This window comes from Schistocerca nitens, chromosome 3 (assembly GCF_023898315.1).
Source record: "Schistocerca nitens isolate TAMUIC-IGC-003100 chromosome 3, iqSchNite1.1, whole genome shotgun sequence".
Lineage (NCBI taxonomy): Eukaryota > Metazoa > Arthropoda > Insecta > Orthoptera > Acrididae > Schistocerca > Schistocerca nitens.
This window is the reverse complement of record NC_064616.1, coordinates 916,770,241-916,788,970: the sequence shown is the minus strand read 5'-3', so window position 1 is coordinate 916,788,970 and position 18,730 is coordinate 916,770,241.

Here is an 18,730-nt window from a genome sequence, read left to right as displayed (position 1 = left end):
TCATGTTCACTTACACACCTGGCTCTCCACTTTTCGTTAGTATGCTAGCAGTGATAGTTATAAATTTCTGTAGTATGACAGTAGTCGGTTGAATGTTGGGCTGGTATTTCTGAATAGCACCGTCCAGGTGAATTTATTCTGCCTTACGTACAGTCGTACTCAAAAGTATCCGAACGACCTGAATTGCATTTCGCCTGATTCGAATGCAACCGGCATAACGCAGCTGTCTAGCAGGTCCTCTAATCGCTCCTTCAAATGGCTCTGAGCACTATGGGACTCAACTGCTGAGGTCATAAGTCCCCTAGAACTTAGAACTACTTAAACCTAACTAACCTAAGGACAACACACACATCCATGCCCGAGGCAGGATTCGAACCTGCGAGCGTAGCGGTCGCGCGGTTCCAGACTGTAGCGCCAGAACCGCTTGGCCACCAGCGGCCGGCTAATCGCTCCTTGGTACAGTCGTTTGACTACTGAAAATGGTTCCAACAAGTCATCACTAGAAAACACTGCTCTGTATCGCAATAACTCAAGATGTAAAGTGATACCACGATGCTACAAATATCAGAGAACACCTTATCACGGATAAGACCGTCCTTAAGGCTTGTAAGCTCACATTTATTACAATAAATGACATACCTTCAGATAGGTAATGCACGTAGTAAGTTCGTCGTATTCATGATTTAGTCTTGGAAGTAACATACTGTACTTATTATTTAACACAAAATGACATTAAAAATTTAAGTTATTTACGAGCAGCTAGTTGAGAATATGTATGAACTTCAAATGACACGACGAACCGTCTCGTTCTGCATATGGATTCAAACCCAGGTCATGCAGACTAAGTAAAGATTTCGTGACTGACGGAAGCTAACAGTCATTCCTGATTAGGCATACAGAGAGTGATATACCTCGATTTTAGACAGTATAAGTTAACAAATATCAACTTTAAATTACATAACGCAGACATTTTTAACGAACGCGAATTCCTAACCAGCATCTACTGTCCCTGTTTACGAACTACGGCCGGCCGAAGTGGCCATGCGGTTCTAGGCACTGCAGTCTGGAACCGCGAGACCGCTACGGTCGCAGGTTCGAATCCTGCCTCGGGTATGGATGTGTGTGATGTCCTTAGGTTAGTTAGGTTTCACTAGTTCTAAGTTCTAGGGGACTAATGACCTCAGCAGTTGAGTCCCATAGTGCTCAGAGCCATTTGAACCATTTGAACGAACTACGAGAGATGTTAAATAGTGCTTCTTAACAAGTAACTCACTTGAAATGCCGTGAGGTAAAGCTTTGTGTTGGACAGGGATTCGAACCCAGAACCTAATCGGATTGATATCGAAGCACAATCAACAGTGATATATCGGATTTTCTCGGCAGTAGCTAGATGGTTCAAATGGTTCAAATGGCTCTGAGCACTATGGGACTTAACGTCTGTGGTCATCAGTCCCCTAGAACTTAGAACTACTTAAACCTAACTAACCTAAGGACATCACACAACACCCAGTCATCACGAGGCAGAGAAAATCTCTGACCCCGCCGGGAATCGAACCCGGGAACCCGGGTGCGGGAAGCGAGAACGCTACCGCACGACCACGAGCTGCGGACAGTAGCTAGATGTTTTAACTGAAATGACGGGACGAAACATTAATTTTTTCCTTCCCGAGACTCCAACCCGGCACCTATAGCTGTTATATTCTAGAGAAAACGAACGTTAAATATGGGTTTGTTGCAACAGCAGCGACATGTCAGCATTTGAACTAGAAATAATATGACAATGAGTTCAATGCTGACTGGGAATAGAGCCCCACACATATCGTTGTTGACTACACACAAAGAGACGTCAGCTACCGAATTTTTCTCCACCAGCAGCTCGGAATAACATCTTGAACTTACAGTGATCTCGCAAATAGTTCTGTGTCTCACTGGGAGTCGAAAACGTCAAATATCGTTAGTGTTGACAACGAATGAAAATACATTAAACATCAAAATTATTATCCACCAGCAGATAGGTGTTCTCATGCTAGAGCTTGATAATACAAAATGAAATCTTTAGTGCCGGACCAGGATTCGAACCCATTCACGCGCAACATGTGGAGATGTTGAGGAATCTGCAGTTTTGAACAAACAACAAATTGTAGCCGAGCTGTATTGTCACGAAGGGTCAAATTCCGCGTTAAGGGCGGTCTGAGTTGCATTCCCAGTTCAGAACCAATTTTATCGACATACAGAAGCTCAAATAAAAGATGGAATAAGTGTCCTGTGATCCTCCATAGCGTTTGTTTCGTCGCTAGAAATAAATAACTAGTATAAGAAAGGTTACTGGTGATAGAGTTTCTACATGTCGCCATTCCAGACTTTATTGTGGTGCAAACTAACGTCTACTTCGTAGAGAAGGAATATCATTTTTAATGTGAATTTCAGACCACAGTGCCATTACATCTTCTTCACTTAATGTAGGCAGAAGAGAATGGAATCTGTCTCTCCCTGTATAAAATTATTAACAGGAGTTGGAATCGAACCTAGACCGCAGGTATATTAACCTATCATCAGTCCAACAGACCACCAAATCCCCTTCTGTGTCACTCATTTTTCTATCGTAACGCCGTTGCGCCACACTGGATGAGAATTCTGACACACAGGCTCCCTGTATTAATTTGCAGCATGTTCAGTAAATTCATTTACTTGGTTGACCGAATCACCATGAACTAGCTGCCTCGGCTACCCAGTGCATACATTCGACTCTATTTTGTAATCATCGAAATAAAGTCACGTAACTGCCACCTACACAGAACAGCCAACAGTGTAGGGTGCTGAAATTTGAATAGGAAGTGTTCCTTTCCACTTGAGCTACTCTATTACGTTTTCTGTTTGTTGAAAACGTCGTGCAGTGCAAAAGAAAAGCTGTAACTGTTTGTCTCTCAGAAGTCTAGACCCGGCTATACGTATTATCTCACAGCGCAGCGGAATGCAGAAGTTCTGAAGGAATTGTTGTTGAGTTCTGGAGCTGTTGCAGCTACGTGTCAGCTAGTAGCATAATGGTAAGTGTCGTGCACTGTAGATGAGATGTCGCGAGTTCGAGTACATTCACTGCTACGTTTTTTAAAACGCAATTTTGCTGTCTGCTGAAGTTATCAATCTAAAGGAACTTTGAACATAATTCCCTTCACTTTTCAACCCAAAATACTCGCATGTCAAAAAAGGGCTAACTTCTGCGACATTTTGTTCTTTTCAGGTTTAATAGACAGCCAGGCAGCAGATGCATCTCGAAAGTTTTGTATTATGTATGGGCAGAGCGCATCGTGCCAAAAGTACGTCAGAAAAGTATTTTCTACATTAGCTGTCGTGTGGCAGTGGCATTTTATTCTTCTTCAAACCTTGTTTGACAGCTTTAACTCAGAACAAGTTTTCTACATGCATGTAATCAATAAACAGCATGTGCATTGTCAGACTGTTATAGATAACATCAGAGAATTCGCATATATCCTTGATGATTAATATATCTCTCATGTTTACTATTGTTTTTACAACACTAAATGATAACTTACGAAAATGGTGCATTGTATTATAAGAAATGAAATAAAACTACCCACGATAACCTTACGACGAAAGTCTGTTTTAATAAAACTGAGTATCTGTACAGAAGCGTGCCTCTATGGACTCCAATTAGTAAAATACTACTCATTTAGATTTTGATTGGGTCTGTGTTTAATTGGTATGCTGTGACATACTCAAGGGGTATACAAACGTGGCATTTCATAAATAAAGTTACATATTCCTAGAACCAAAAATTTGCTTGCCAGCAGCGGAAAGAGGCGTTACCTGTTGTGCAGCATTGTAAGTTTTTCACCATTGCACTATGAACCGAAAGTATTTTCTTGCGATTTCCTTATCGATGTTTGATCTCACTGCTTGTAGCTCTTCCACAGAAGGGGTATAAACGTTACAGTCAGTGCGACTGGAACTGCGAACCGTAACAGACGCTTTTTCACATGTCAGCACGTTACCAAACAGCTGGCGAAGAGGTATGTGTCTTATCTTCATCTTACGAGGCCAATATGTGCTAGAACTCGTAAACCGCTATTTAAAGGAGGAGATTAGTTGCGATTTCCACGTGCAACGACTTTCCTGGGCTGAAAACCGTAAATTTACAATCGTTTATTACACCTCAAGCGATAATAACTCAGATTATTCAATGGAAATGACAGGTAAAATCAAGTGAACTTTGAGGCTTATTTCCGTGCACACCAGGAAGTAACTCGTCGATGACAGAGTTGCCAAATATACCCTGCCTTGTTGCCAAATATCAGTTACAGTATCAGCAGGAAGAAGACGAACTGATGTGATCCTACAGCGGGCTGGGAAGTGACCACAGCTGGCGTCTCAAAGACGCGGCTGCTACGGCCTGGAATACGTAATGCGTGTGATTCACATGTCTGTAACTGGGTTTAGGGATTGGAGCGTAGTTACTAATAATACTCAGAACTGACTGCAAACTAAGCATCATAAGTCAGTAACTCTCATAGTTGTTTTTATGTTTCTTTCGTAACTGTACTCAAAACTAAGAACTCATTCACAGAAATTTTCGTGCCTCGCGGATAGTCGAGCACAACAAACAAATATAGCCCGCATCTCGTGGTAGTGCGGTAGCGTCCTCGCTTCCCACGCCCGGGTTCCCGGGTTCGATTCCCGGCGGGGCCAGGGATTTTCTCTGCCTCGTGATGGCTGGGTGTTGTGTGCTGTCCTTAGGTTAGTTAGGTTTAAGTAGTTCTAAGTTCTAGGGGACTGATGACCATAGATGTTAAGTCCCATAGTGCTCAGAGCCATTTTTGAACAAACAAATAAAAATAAAAAAAGAATGTGTGTGTGTGTGTGTATGTGTGTGTGACAGAGAGAGAGAGAGGTAGAGAGAGAGATAAAATCAAAAAGAATGAGAGAGAGTAAAAAATTGTTGTAAAGAAATTGAATCATTGTATGTAAGGAAATCTTTCATTAAAATAACACGTTCCACATCATTACGAAATGTCGTATTCATGATCTATGGAACAAGAATTAATCTAATGTAATCTAATCTAATCATGTCATATTGAGAAATAGCAATGAAGAGTCATGAATTACCGAAACTTTTGCCAATTCCAGTAACCAAATCAAAACTTGACAATAAAAGACGACAATTTTTGTAATAAACCGGGACTCCTATCAAGACCTTTCGTCCCTGTTAACTAACCACGAAACATGTCTGATATACCTCCATTCTGAAGCAACAAAGTGTGCATGCATTTAAAGACGAACCAACACATAATCGGATTGTTAACTAAGTAAAATCAAATGTTACATATTGGTTTTTCTTACCAGCTGCTAGGTGTTTGAATCTAAAATAAGGATAAAACTTTCGTGCCTAAGCGACAATCGAACTGCACACCTATCGTGCATCCACGAATGTAGCTTAAGTATCAGCTGCTTACTCACCAACTGTAAGATGTGTGTGTGTTTGACCAGAAATAACGGCACCTAATGCGATTGTTGGCATCACATAAGCAGACATTAAAAATGCACGTTAATTTTCACTAGCAGGCCGGTAAGCACGTGATAGGGCTTGAAATATTATTATTATGAATATTTTTGTATTGGATCAGTATTCGGACCCACATACTTACCTTTGGAGAAGACCTAGAGAAGATTGCAGTCTTGGGAATAGGAACGTAATGATTGAACTATACTGTTCCGAGAGATTCAGATCCTCGAAAGAGGAGATACGGATTCGAATCACAGTCCAGCACCAAATTTTCAACGTCTCTAGTTCAATCAAATATCAGTAAAATAAGAGCCCTGTTCCTTTAAATGGCTATCGGTTCATCAAATAAAATGAAATTTTCTAATGTAAGTAAGTTTACTGGCGACAGTATTTCTGGTTACCATGACTTCCGCTAAGTCATTTCCTAACGTAAACCGGCTCTGCCCAGTTGGTAATGAAGGAACGTGATGTTTAATGCGGATTCTGGATTATAACGTCTTTCTCTTGAGGTTACCAGAGGTAAAGCAAATCTGTTTGTGACTCTTAAAAGTAAATGCCTGAACCAACGCATTGCACCTGTGATATTTGGTTCCACCAGACCATTGTGGCCACATTTCCCAGCCCCAGGAGTGTGCTGTAACGGATGATGTACCTAGCTTACAAAATTAGTCACGGTGGAAAAAATGCGGGTTTATTCAATGGTTAAGTAGAAGCAAGCTTCTGACGCGGAGATTATGCTATTCTCATGTCAGCAGAATGTGAAGACTCTTCTAGGCATCATAGGCTAGCCATTTTGAAATGTTCACAAATTCAGCAAATTTCTTAGTTCGAGAAAATCCACTGTGAAGTTACCGGTTAATTCGATTATTACCGTCATTATTACTATCATTTTCTTGATTCCGCTGCTGGAACATATGTGCTTGAAGATCATTCAATGGCTTTTGGTCATTATAGAAGTAGTTTCCCAAGAACAGGTTCTTTCCCTGTCTGCGGAATCCTTTTCATGTTAATATCAAACATCAGCAATTACTCGAAGATTACATTAAAAGTAAAGTAATTGATGAAGACGTTACTTGATAACAAAAACGCGCTGCCTTTCGTCATTTACTTGCGCCTAGAAATAGCTATCGAGTTCTGCCAAACCGAAAGGCAAGAGATGTTACTGCCTTCCGATATTCGTGGTGGTGGTGGTTAGTGTTTAACGTCCCGTCGACAACGAGGTCATTAGAGACCGAGTGCAAGCTCGGGTTAGGGAAGTATTGGGAAGGAAATCGGCCGTGCCCTTTCAAAGGAACCATCCCGGCATTTGCCTGAAACGATTTAGGGAAATCACGGAAAACCTAAATCAGGATGGCGGGAGACGGGATTCAACCGTCGTCCTCCCGAATGCGAGTCCAGTGTGCTAACCACTGCGCCACCTCGCTCGGTGATATTCGTCGCTGTCAGTTCTTCCATATGATTTGGTCGACATGACCTGTTTCAAGTTGTGTATGACAGACAATGCTTTAGAAAATCAATTGTTTTCCTTTGCAATAAACAGAAAGATTTTCATTCTAAGCTATCCAAGTACAAAATTTTTGCTATATTATTTCAAATTTAATATTCGCTTCTATAATGTAGGAAAGTATTTCACAGTTGCAAAACTCGCATCCAACTCATTGACCTTACACTTAGATGCTGACCATAAATTCTAGTTCAGAGTGACACCGGTTTAAGTAACCTAATGTAGCGAAGACTGTTTGCCAGTGCTCTCTCTCACTGGAACATACGCAATTCACTCATTTGGCTCCATAAGTACACTGTAACAGTAATTTCTGTGTGTATGCAATGCATACAGGATGTAGAATTTAGTGGTGCTCTCTCTTAACCCAAATTGAGAGAGGAGAGGGACTCACTCAAATCAAGAATACGAAGCATCGCACTAGTCTGATAAACGTAAACAACTCGCGACCGCGTGGAACGCACTGGCTAGGGCCATTTCAACCCTTGTGCGCATAGTCCGTTCTCCAAGATGAGCGCGCGTTTGATGGTCACGTATTCTTATAGGGCATCTCACAGTTGCGTCAGTTAAGTACAGTGACAGAAGTAGGTGTGTGCATAGTCCTGCTAACTAACTAACGTTTCTACTACTCTCCATTTTCAATAAACCAACAGCATACAACAAATATATGCAATTTCAACAAGATCCGCCCCTCCAAATTCAAGTTACGACTCTCCAGCAAACGTCGATATAATCTTGGGAGATGTTATAATAATTATAGGAATTAAGATGTAATACTCAAAATGCAAATATAAAGTTTTCCAATACCAAACGAATGAAATACATTGTTTTAAGAAAAGTATGTGACTAAAAATATTGCCGGCCGCTGTGGCCGAGCGGTTCTACCGGCTTCAGTCCGGAACCGCGCGACTGCTACGGTCGCAGGTTCGAATCCTGCCTCGGGCATGGATGTGTGTGATGTCCTTAGGTTGGTTAGGTTTAAGTAGTTCTAAGTTCTAGGGGACTGACAACCTCAGATGTTAAGTCCCATTTTGCTCAGAGCCATTATATTATTTAAATTAATCGTCTTTCTTAAACTCATTCATATTCATACCTTAAGGTTACTGCCAATCTCCTTTTGAGATTTACAAGTGTCAGATTGTCTTGTATTCTCGTACGTTTTCGTTCTACGATAGACTGCGGCTAAAATATTCTCTCGCATTAGCCGAAGTGACCTTTAATTGCAGCGAGCTCATCTCTATACTAGCGGTCAAACAGCACAATGGGTTAGAACACAGGCCACAGAGCACAACTCGGCGCTCGCTCGAATGCTTACAAGGGAACCTCCCCATCGCACCCCCCTCAGATTTAGTTATAAGTTGGCACAGGGGTAGGCCTTGAAAAACTGAACACAGATCAATCGAGAAAACAGGAAGAAGTTGTGTGGAACTATGAAAAAAATAAGCAAAATATACAAACTGAGTAGTCCATGAGCAAGGTATGCAACATCAAGGAACATGAGAGCTTACGAGCGCCGTGGTCACGTGGTTAGCGTGAGCAGCTGAGGAACGAGAGGTCCTTGGTTCAAATCTTCCCTCGAGTGAAAAGTTTAATTTTTTATTTTCAGACAATTACCAAAGTTCAGGCACTCAGACATAATCAAGTTCGCTCTCCGAAATTCCAGGACATGTTCAGATTTGCTTGGACATATGCAGGATTTGACGGTCTACACACGGAAATATTTGAAAACGTAAAAAACATATGTTTTGACAGAGCAAAGGGAAAACTGTGCAACTGTGAAACTGTTGCACTCATTTTTTGCAGTTTATGTGACAAACTCTTATGTTTTCATCACTTTTTTGGGAGTGATCATCACATCCACAAGAAAACCTAAATCGGGCAAGGTAGAAGAATCTTTTTACCCATTCGCCAAGTGTGCAAGTTAGATGGGTCGACAACATATTCCTGTCATGTGACGCACATGCCGTCACCAGTGTCGTATAGAATATATCAGACGTGTTTTCCTGTGGAGGAAGTGGTTGACCTATGACCTTGCGATCAAATGTTTTCGGTTCCTATTGGAGAGGCACGTCCTTTCGTCTAGTAATCGCACGGTTTTGCGTTGCGGTCGCAAAACACAGACACTAAACTTATTACAGTGAACAGAGACGTCAATGAATGAACGGACAGATCGTAACTTTGCGAAAATAAAGAAAGTGAAATTATCACTCGAAGGAAGACTCGAACCAAGGACCTCACGTTCCACAGCTCCTCCCTCTAACCACGAGACCACGGCGCTCCGTAGCTTACAGTGTCCTTGATGTTGCCTATCTTGTGCATGGACTACTCAGTTTGTATATTTTGCTTATTTTTTCATAGTTCCACACAACTTCTTCCTGTTTTCTCGATTGATCTGTGTTCAGTTTTTCAAGGCCTATCCACTGTGCCAACTTATAACTAAATCTGAGGGGGGTGCGATGGGGAGGTTCCCTTGTTAAAACAACGGACTCCCGCCCGACTGTGATAACCGGCGCGGGGGAAGGGGAGGGTGGGGCGGAACATCTGCTTAAATGGTAACGTACTCGGTCTGAACTCCGCGACATACGGAAGTGAGCTATCTTAACGAGTTGCACGCTAGCGTGCGAGACACAAAGGTGAAACAAACTCTGTCAATATTGACGACCATTGTCTAGTAAAGTGAGTGTTCCAGATACCGCCCAAAACATCTTTTGAAGGCAATACGCACCCCACCTTTACTTTTATTCGGTCACCTTTGATCTGTAGGGTTCCGCTACAGATCGAGCTCTTTGCCAGTGAATGACATGGAGCTGGAAGTTTTCTTGCCTTGAATTAAATTAAACGCACTGAAATTGAATGAACGGATCGACTGGGATGATATCGGAGAAACTGCTGTGACAGGAAACATCACTGCAAATCAATCAAATATGATGAATACTCGAGGTAATGAACACGTTTTGACAGTTCAAAACTTGTGCCAGGCCAGGAATCTAACCCCGATGCGTGATGCACGTATATGATACGCTAACTGGGGTGACAATCATTAAAGCAAAGGCAGGATCTTCACATGAAATTTCAATTACTGACTTTGTCCTCAGTATGTGAAAATATTTTGTTGGCGCCCACCTACGCAGGGAGGAATGATCATCATAATAAAATAGAAGGATCCAGAGCTCGCACGGAAAGATTTAGGTGTGCGTTTTCCCCGCGTGCTGTTTGAGAGTACAACGGTCGATGAACCCTCTGGCAGGCACTTAACTGTGAATTATAGAGTAATCGTGTAGATACAGATGTAGATGAACCCCGGTAATAAAAGACAGAAAAAAGTTAGGATGGTAGTTTTAATCGCTCAAGTATTCTACATAATCATCCCCCCTCCCACTTGAGCACAACGTACAAAACGATGATACAACCACGTGCAACTGTGCACAAATCCTTCTTTTAGATGTTGTTCAACTTGCGCGCCACATTGGTTCGAATGTTGGTTATCTCGTCAAAGCGTCGAGCGTTCATGTGAATTTGTGCACTGTGGCATTTATGTATGATAGGTTCGTATTCAGAACACTAACTCCCGTACGTGTGACGATTTTATTCCAGAGAAGAAAGTCTGCGTTTTGCATACCAATCAAGTCGCATCCAGCGTTGCTGTTTTTGTTCGAGCCAAGATGTGCGCGACAAAATTTGCACACACTTTTCGCTTTTGTAAAATGTTGCGGTGAATGCCTTGAACACCTGATTCGGAGATGTTCCACTAATGCCATTTGTGCCACAACACTGACACACTGCTATCGCCCGTTCGCAGCGTAACGGTGTCTGGTCGAGTGCACATCGGTTGTTTACAGTTGTTAGTTCGAGCTGCCACCGTTGCTACCGCGCTGACGTCGTTTATATACCAAGAATGAAATCAGTGTTGGAAGTTTCTGGACAGACGGTGTATTTCTGCTAGAGGTTGTCTCACGGGGTATGTGGGAATAGCACAGCGGGGGAAACTAAGTTGTTGGAAGATCGTGGTTCACGTTGCCAGAAGAGATACATATGAAATGAATTACATGCAGTGTTTAATATTTCGACCCACAATTTACCTACAAAAGGTTATGTCTATAATTCTGATTTTTATAAAATGCACATTGTCAGATGAATTATTATATTATTTTTAAATTACTTTTATGGGATTAATTAATGCTAAATAAGTACAGTGAATTATTGAGCTTAGCACCACGGTGGTTGCCACCAACTAATTAATATGCATACAGTCGTGAAAGGGAGGATGTTAGAACTACGATATGTGAATTTACGGTTTCATCCAATGAAACACGAACGTCGGTAAGTACCTGTATTGGACCATTGCAGATTAACATAATAGGACAAAATCTTTACAGTCAAACGATTGACTAACAAAAACAGAGAGCTGGAGTCTCCCAGGTGTCTTGAGCTGAGCATCTAGAGACATGCGTTATGTGAGATTACCAGCGCTGCTCTACGACAGGACGAGGCTAAATAAAAGATTGCCGCGTCCCGAGCCAGGCAACAGCCTGCCTTGCAGAAGCGGACAGGCGGCGAGCGGCCAGTCGTTTCTGACTGCTTCCTCAGGTCTCCCTGACACACCCGACACCCCTACAGAACAGAACTCGGTGTGTCAAATGTTCTTCTTCCAGCTCCAAGCAAACTGTACATTCATACAAAGTGTTCTGCTACCCTTCCGTCATTTTCCATTGTTTACTCTTACTGTTTCGTCATCTGTACATTCTTCAGCCGGTGGGTTATGACTTTACAACTCGTGCTTCGTACTACACACATCAAAAAATGTTTTGCATCACCCCGGTTCCCAGAACGCCTGAAGATAGACGTTGACTGTGGATATTGCATAACAGACACAGTCCCTTCGACTGTTCAGAGATGTCACCAAACCCGCCCAGAGATGTAAACAACCATGCATGAGCAACGCCTATTAGATGGAGGGGGTCCGACAGCCGATGAGTTCCAGCCATTCCACCAGGAAGTTCAACCATGCCTAGACGGTCAATACCGCGGTTCGATCGCGTCCGCTTTGTTACTTTGTGCCGGGAAGGGCTCTCAACAAGGAAAGTGTCCAGGCGTCTCGGAGTGAACTAGAGCGATGTTGTTCTGACATGGAAGAGATACACAGAGACAGGAACTGTCGACTACATGCCTCGCTCAGGCTGCCCAAGGGCTACTACTGCAGTGGATGACCGCTACCTACGGATTATGGCTCGGAGGAACCCTGACAGCAACGCCACCATATTGAATAATGTTTTTCGTACAGCCACAGGACGTCGTGTTACGACTCAAAGTGTGCGCAATAGGCTGCATGATGCGCAACTTCACTCCCGACTTCCATGGCGACGTCAATCTTTGCAACCACGACACCATGCAGCACGGTACAGATGGGCCCAAAAATGGCTCTGAGTACTATGGGACTTAACTTGTGAGGTCATCAGTCCCCTAGAACTTAGAACTACTTAAACCTAACTAACCTAAGGACATCACACACTTCCATGCCCGAGGCAGGATTCGAACGTGCGACCGTAGAGGTCGCGCGGTTCCAGATTGTAGCGCCTAGAAACGCTCGGCCACCCCGGCCGGCACAGATGGGCCCAACAACATGCCGAATGGACTGCTCAGGATTGGCGTCACGTTCTCTTGACCGATGAGTGTCGCATATGCCTTCAACCAGACAATTGTCGGAGACGTGTTTGGAGGCAACCCGGTCAGGCTGAACGCCTTAGACACACTGTCCAGCGAGTGCAGCAAGGTGGAGGTTCACTGCTGTTTTGGGGTGGCATTATGTGAGACTGACGTACGCCGCTGGTGGTCATGGAAGGCCCCATAACGACTGTACGATACGTGAATGCCGTCCTCTTACAGATAGTGCAACCATATCGGCAGCATATTGGCGAGGCATTCGTCTTCATGACGACAATTCGCGCCCCATCGTGCATATCTTGTGAATGACTCCCTTCAGGATAACATCACTCGACATCTCTATTACAATTTTCTGTACAGGTTCCCGAACTCTCGAAACCGAAGTGATGCTAATTTTTTTTATGTGTGTACATTAGTAAAAGTAAGTAAGGTGAAATTTAAGTAAGGGCAGAAGAAAGAAAGCAGCTCGAAAAAAAAGAAAAAAAAGAAAAAGAAACAGTAGTGACAGAAGATTTAGAAACAGAGATTGTTAATTACTGCACTGGAAGGGAAATAATTATTGTCATTACTTGGGAATGGCATAAACCAGACGGCTTTGAAACTGACTGTTGTGCACAGCATTTCCTAACCCATATTTCTGAAAGTATTTGTATGGAGTGTAGCCATGTATGGAAGTGAAACATGGACGGTAAATAGTTTGGACAAGAAGAGAATAGAAGCTTTCGAAATGTGGTGCTACAGAAGAATGCTGAAGATTAGATGGGTAGATCACATAACTAATGAGGAGGTACTGAATGGGATTGGGGAGAAGAGGAGTTTGTGGCACAACTTGACCAGAAGAAGGGATCGGTTGGTAGGACATGTTCTGAGGCATCAAGGGATCACCAATTTAGTATTGGAGGGCATCGTGGAGGGTAAAAATCGTAGGGGGAGACCAAGAGATGAATACACTAAGCAGATTCAGAAGGATGTAGGTTGCAGTAGGTACTGGGAGATGAAGAAGCTTGCACAGGATAGAGTTGCATGGAGAGCTGCATCAAACCAGTCTCAGGACTGAAGACCACAACAACAACAACAACAACATTTCTGCTATATTTTGTTGAATCAAACAACTAGGTTACTCAGTCAGAAAATCTCACAGTCCTACCGCACCGGGCTGATTTCGAGTCAAAAACTCCGCCACCGTTTAAAACATGTACTCGGACAGCGTTCTTGGTTATGCTAAATTGCGTTCTTTTAGCAATACGGAGCACGTTGCACCTTTCTTAATATTAATGTAGTTTTGATTCTGATTACATCAATAGGCTCGCGAACAAGCGCTGATTTATTTGACATCTTACGAGATAACTTCCCCATAATTATTAGCTGCGAAGCAGTAACTGTAAAAATGGTTCAAATGGCTCTGAGCACTATGGGACTTTACATCTGAGGTCATCAGTCCCCTAGAACTTAGAACTACTTAAACCTAACTAACCTAAGGACACCACACACATCCATACCCCAGTCAGGATTCGAACCTGCGACCGTAGCGGTCACGCGGTTCCAGACTGAAGCGCCTAGAACCGCACGGCCACACCGGCCGGCCCAGTAACTGTAAATTTTGTGTGACCACCGCGTGATTGTTTTCACAAATAAAAACTAAACTAAAATCCACTGCTAGCATGCGTATCATATACGAATATCCATTATTTTCGCAATATCGTTCAAGTGACGTACTTTGTTTTTGGCTGGGAAGCCTAGTTTGACATTTATTCACTAATTATCGAGTTAAGAAAACCAAATAAGCATAATAATGATTAATTCACCTATACTTAAAGCAAGTTGTAGGTCTACAGACGCATAACCTTGTACTCTGTAACATGCTGTCACTATAAATACTTTTTTTCTATTCAGACGAGTTTCAGTTAATTAGTAATATGCTGCATTAGACTCTATTTGAAGAAAATCTGGCTAGTTAATTAGATAGCGCTGCTCCTCGTGCATTCTGATGACAATTTGCTCCTTGTAATCGCTTTCAGGTTGCCAAATTTTTAATTTTCGTAATTAGTCCTCTCCTTTTGGTACCTCTAACTACCATACTGCCACTTGTAGCAGTAGTTGTCTGTCTGTGGTGAATCGTTCAACTCGTTTAAATGACACTATTATCTCTGTATCTTTATATGCCCAGGTTTCTTAAATGCGACTCTTGTGAAATTATTCACGTCTACTGCAGTTTTCCCACCTTGTTGTCTCGCCATCGCTTCTACCTAGGAAATACATCTCGCAGAGCCCCTACCACTTACCTCCTAACATACCTTACATCCGGCTTACTTCGCGCGTGATCCTTTTCACCAGAGGACTCCCGTTCTATAAGCAGAAAGTCTGCTTGTAAACTGACAGCCAATACTTCAGACACAAATTCCGGCCCCCTCTCACGGGCGCCAGCGGCTGTCTGCATAGACACAAAGTTCTGAAAGATATTACGTTTGTTGTCTTGACACAAATTTGGCTGCTGATATGCCATCAACATTTATGGGTGTAGGTAGAGTTGCGCCCTACCTAAAATACGCTGAAGTAGTTACGTAGTAAATTGTAGGATTACCGGTAGTAATCGTAGAATTTGTAGGGAAAGAGACAGATAAAACGTGTAAGAGAGAAAATAGAAACCGACGATTTCTCTTTGTTTTTTGTTTGTTTGGTTATTTGTTTTGCACATATTTAGAACAGCCCATCGTTTTATAAGTAATAAAAATTAGTTGATCGCTTAACTTCTGCGCTTTTGTGTAATCAAAGCAATTACTTTTGATACAAGTTCAGTTTACCTGCACAAAAATACAAATAGATGTGATTATTATTGTTATTTAGCACTTAATAGAGCGTGCTGAATCATAATCAAAGGCAAGAATTTCCCGTTATTATTGATAAATGTGAAAGCTGTTCATAAATTAGAGAAACATGTTTTACATCAGTTCGACGAAGAATTAAAGCGATGGTTGATAAATTTGTGATTTTCGTTTTATTTGTTTTACCTTTTTGTTGAGGAAATAAAGTTTTCTAGCGCTATATAATAGACCGGTACTGCTTTCTTCTTTCTTCATTTTTACTATAACATCCCTTTGTTTCACGTTACAAATGAACAATTTTCTGCCGGCCGGTGTGGCCGTGCGGTTAAAGGCGCTTCAGTCTGGAACCGCGTGACCGCTACGGTCGCAGGTTCGAATCTTGCCTCGGGCATGAATGTGTGTGATGTCATTAGGTTAGTTAGGTTTAATTAGTTCTAAGTTCTAGGCGACTAATGACCTCAGAAGTTAAGTCGCATAGTGCTCAGAGCCATTTAGCCATTTGAACAATTTTCTAATAAAACATGTATTAAACATTGACAATTTCAGTTTTAATATAAATACTATTTATTCTTAAGTAACAGACTGGAGGATATGTAGAACAAAATTGTTCCGTAGGTTACCTGGCTCTTTATATATTCTCACTAACTCTCTAGACGGTTCACCGCTTTCAGGTTTTAGGGGAATCTAGTAAGACGCATTGCACACGTAAAGAAAGCAATCGTTATGAGGCAATTCCCGATAGGTATGCAACACATCCAACATACAGGTAACATGGGTACGACCTCAACTGACCAAAGCTACTAGGGAAACTACCGCAGTCTACGCTTCATTATGGTGGTATACATAAGCCTACGGTAGTTCTACAACCCCAAGTTTAGCACATTAAGTGGGTTGTGTCGTTTTATAGGTTTATAGTGCCACAAGGAGCAAAAGTAATCTTTAGAGATGATGTCTCACTGTGGAGTGTGTATTTTGTAAATGTAGAGTTGAGCAGCTCTTAGCCCACTTTCGGAACTGTCGCGTATGTCCAATCTCGTGCACCGTGGAAGACTTTTGCTAAAGCTACGACCAGTGGTTTGAGGTTGTCATGTTCCGGTTTGCATCTTAATTAACTTCGGTGGCTATGTGTTGTCCTTGTGAAGCAAACTGAGGAGCTCCTTGATCGAAAAGTAGCGGCTGACAACGACCGGTAGAGTTGTGTGCTCACCACATTCCCCTCCATATCCGCATCCAGTGATGCCTGTGGACTGAGGATGACCGTTGGGCCTCCATCACCTGTTCGGGTGGAGTTCAATTTAGGTTTCTTAGTTATGTGCTGTGTGTTGTTTGCTTCTGACAATATTAATAAAACAGTTCTAAGATACCCCACAGAGATCTTTTCAAAAAACCTGCTAATTTGAGAACTGTGTGACAATACATGGATTAATGAATACTGTAACCCATTACAAAAGTTTTAATTTCTCACAAAAATAGCGTGAAAGACGAATATAACGCTACGACTAAAAACAATCTCGGCGAAGACTTCAAGGGTTTAGCATTAGTATACAGGGTGTCCCATTTGTCTTGACCACCCTAAATAACTCTTTGTCCAGATGCAAATTAATTTTCCAAGCGTATGTTCTTTAGCCGTCAGGGGGACATCAATCAACATGATTGCCTTCGTTGTAGCTTTGTGTTTTAGAAAGATATGAACAGCAGTGTGACTTTTTAAAATGGAACCTTGTATTTTTATTTGGTAATTCATTTCCTCACCTAAAGACCTGTTCAAAAATGTATCACAATGTACCATTCACTGAAACACAACGTTATTAATTACATAACACAACATCGACTTTGAGCCCGGGATCACAAACTCGTCCACTTGCTGGAGTTGTCAGAAAACAAACGAAAACCAAGTAAAAACATAACAAAAAATTGCCTTTGACTCTCCTGTACTGAACGACCATTCAGCGAACGTTGGTGCGTATGGGCCTACACAGGAGGCATCTGGTACATGCATCCAAGCCGCCCGCGGTGGCCGAGCGGTTCTAGGCGCTTCAGTCCGGATCCGCGCGACTGCTACGGTCGCAGGTTCGAATCCTGCCTCGGGCATGGATGTGTGTGATGTCCTTGGGTTAGTTAGGTTTAAGTAGTTCTAAGTTCTCAGATGTTGAGTCCCATAGTGCTCGGAGCCATTTGAATCGTTCTTGAACCATGCACCCAAGCTGATTGCTGTTCAACCGCTTCGATGGGTGGAACCTGCACGCCAATGTCGCTACTGAGTGACGACAAGTGGCCTTTTCAGATGAATCGCGTTTTTTGCTTCACCGGACTGAAAGCAAACACCACACAACATTGGCCGGAATGATCCAGGCCAGAGGAGGAAGCGTTATGACCTGGGGAATTTCTTCGTGGCGTTCCCTGGGTGATCTCGTCGTTCTGGAAGGCACAATAGATGGACACAAGTATGATTCTATCCTTAGTGACCATTTCCACCCCTACATGCAGCTCGTTTTTTCTCGGCACGGTGGCATCTACCAGCAGGACATTTAAACGTGTGCCACAGCTCGGAGTGTACGTGCATGAATCGAAGAGCACCAGGCTGAGTTTACCATACTCGCCTCACCACCACTCCCCCCGGATTTAAACTTAATCGAGAATCTCTGTGACTACCTCGATCGGGTTGCTGTCGCGATGGATTCCCAACCGAGGAATCTAGCGCAGTTGGCTATGACGTTGGAGTCGGCACGGCTCGACATCCTTGTCGGTAGCTCGCAGCACTTCACTGATTGCCTGCACGTCTCGCAGCGGGCCACGCTGGAAAAGATGCTCATTCAGGGTTGTGACAGGTGGCCACATTAATGTGGCTGCACACTGTAGCTCTTATTCGTTAGTCAGACTTGGCAAGAACCCCAGACTGACGTACAAATGGTTCAAATGGCTCTGAGCACCATGGGACTTAACATCTGAGGTCATCAGTCCCCTAGAACTTAGAACTACTTAAACCTAAGGACATCACGTACATCCATGCCCGAGGCAGGATTCAAACCAGCGACCGTAGCAGTCGCGCGGTTCCGGACTGAAGCGCCTAGAACCGCTCGGCCATCGCGGCCGGCACTGACGTACAGTTCACAGGAAGTGATCGAAATGGAGTTTAGTGAGCTACATCTTTCGTGCGTGAATTATACTTCGTTTGCGTTTCACAATAAAGTTTGCCATATTTCTTCCACAAGCTCTACAGAAAAACTC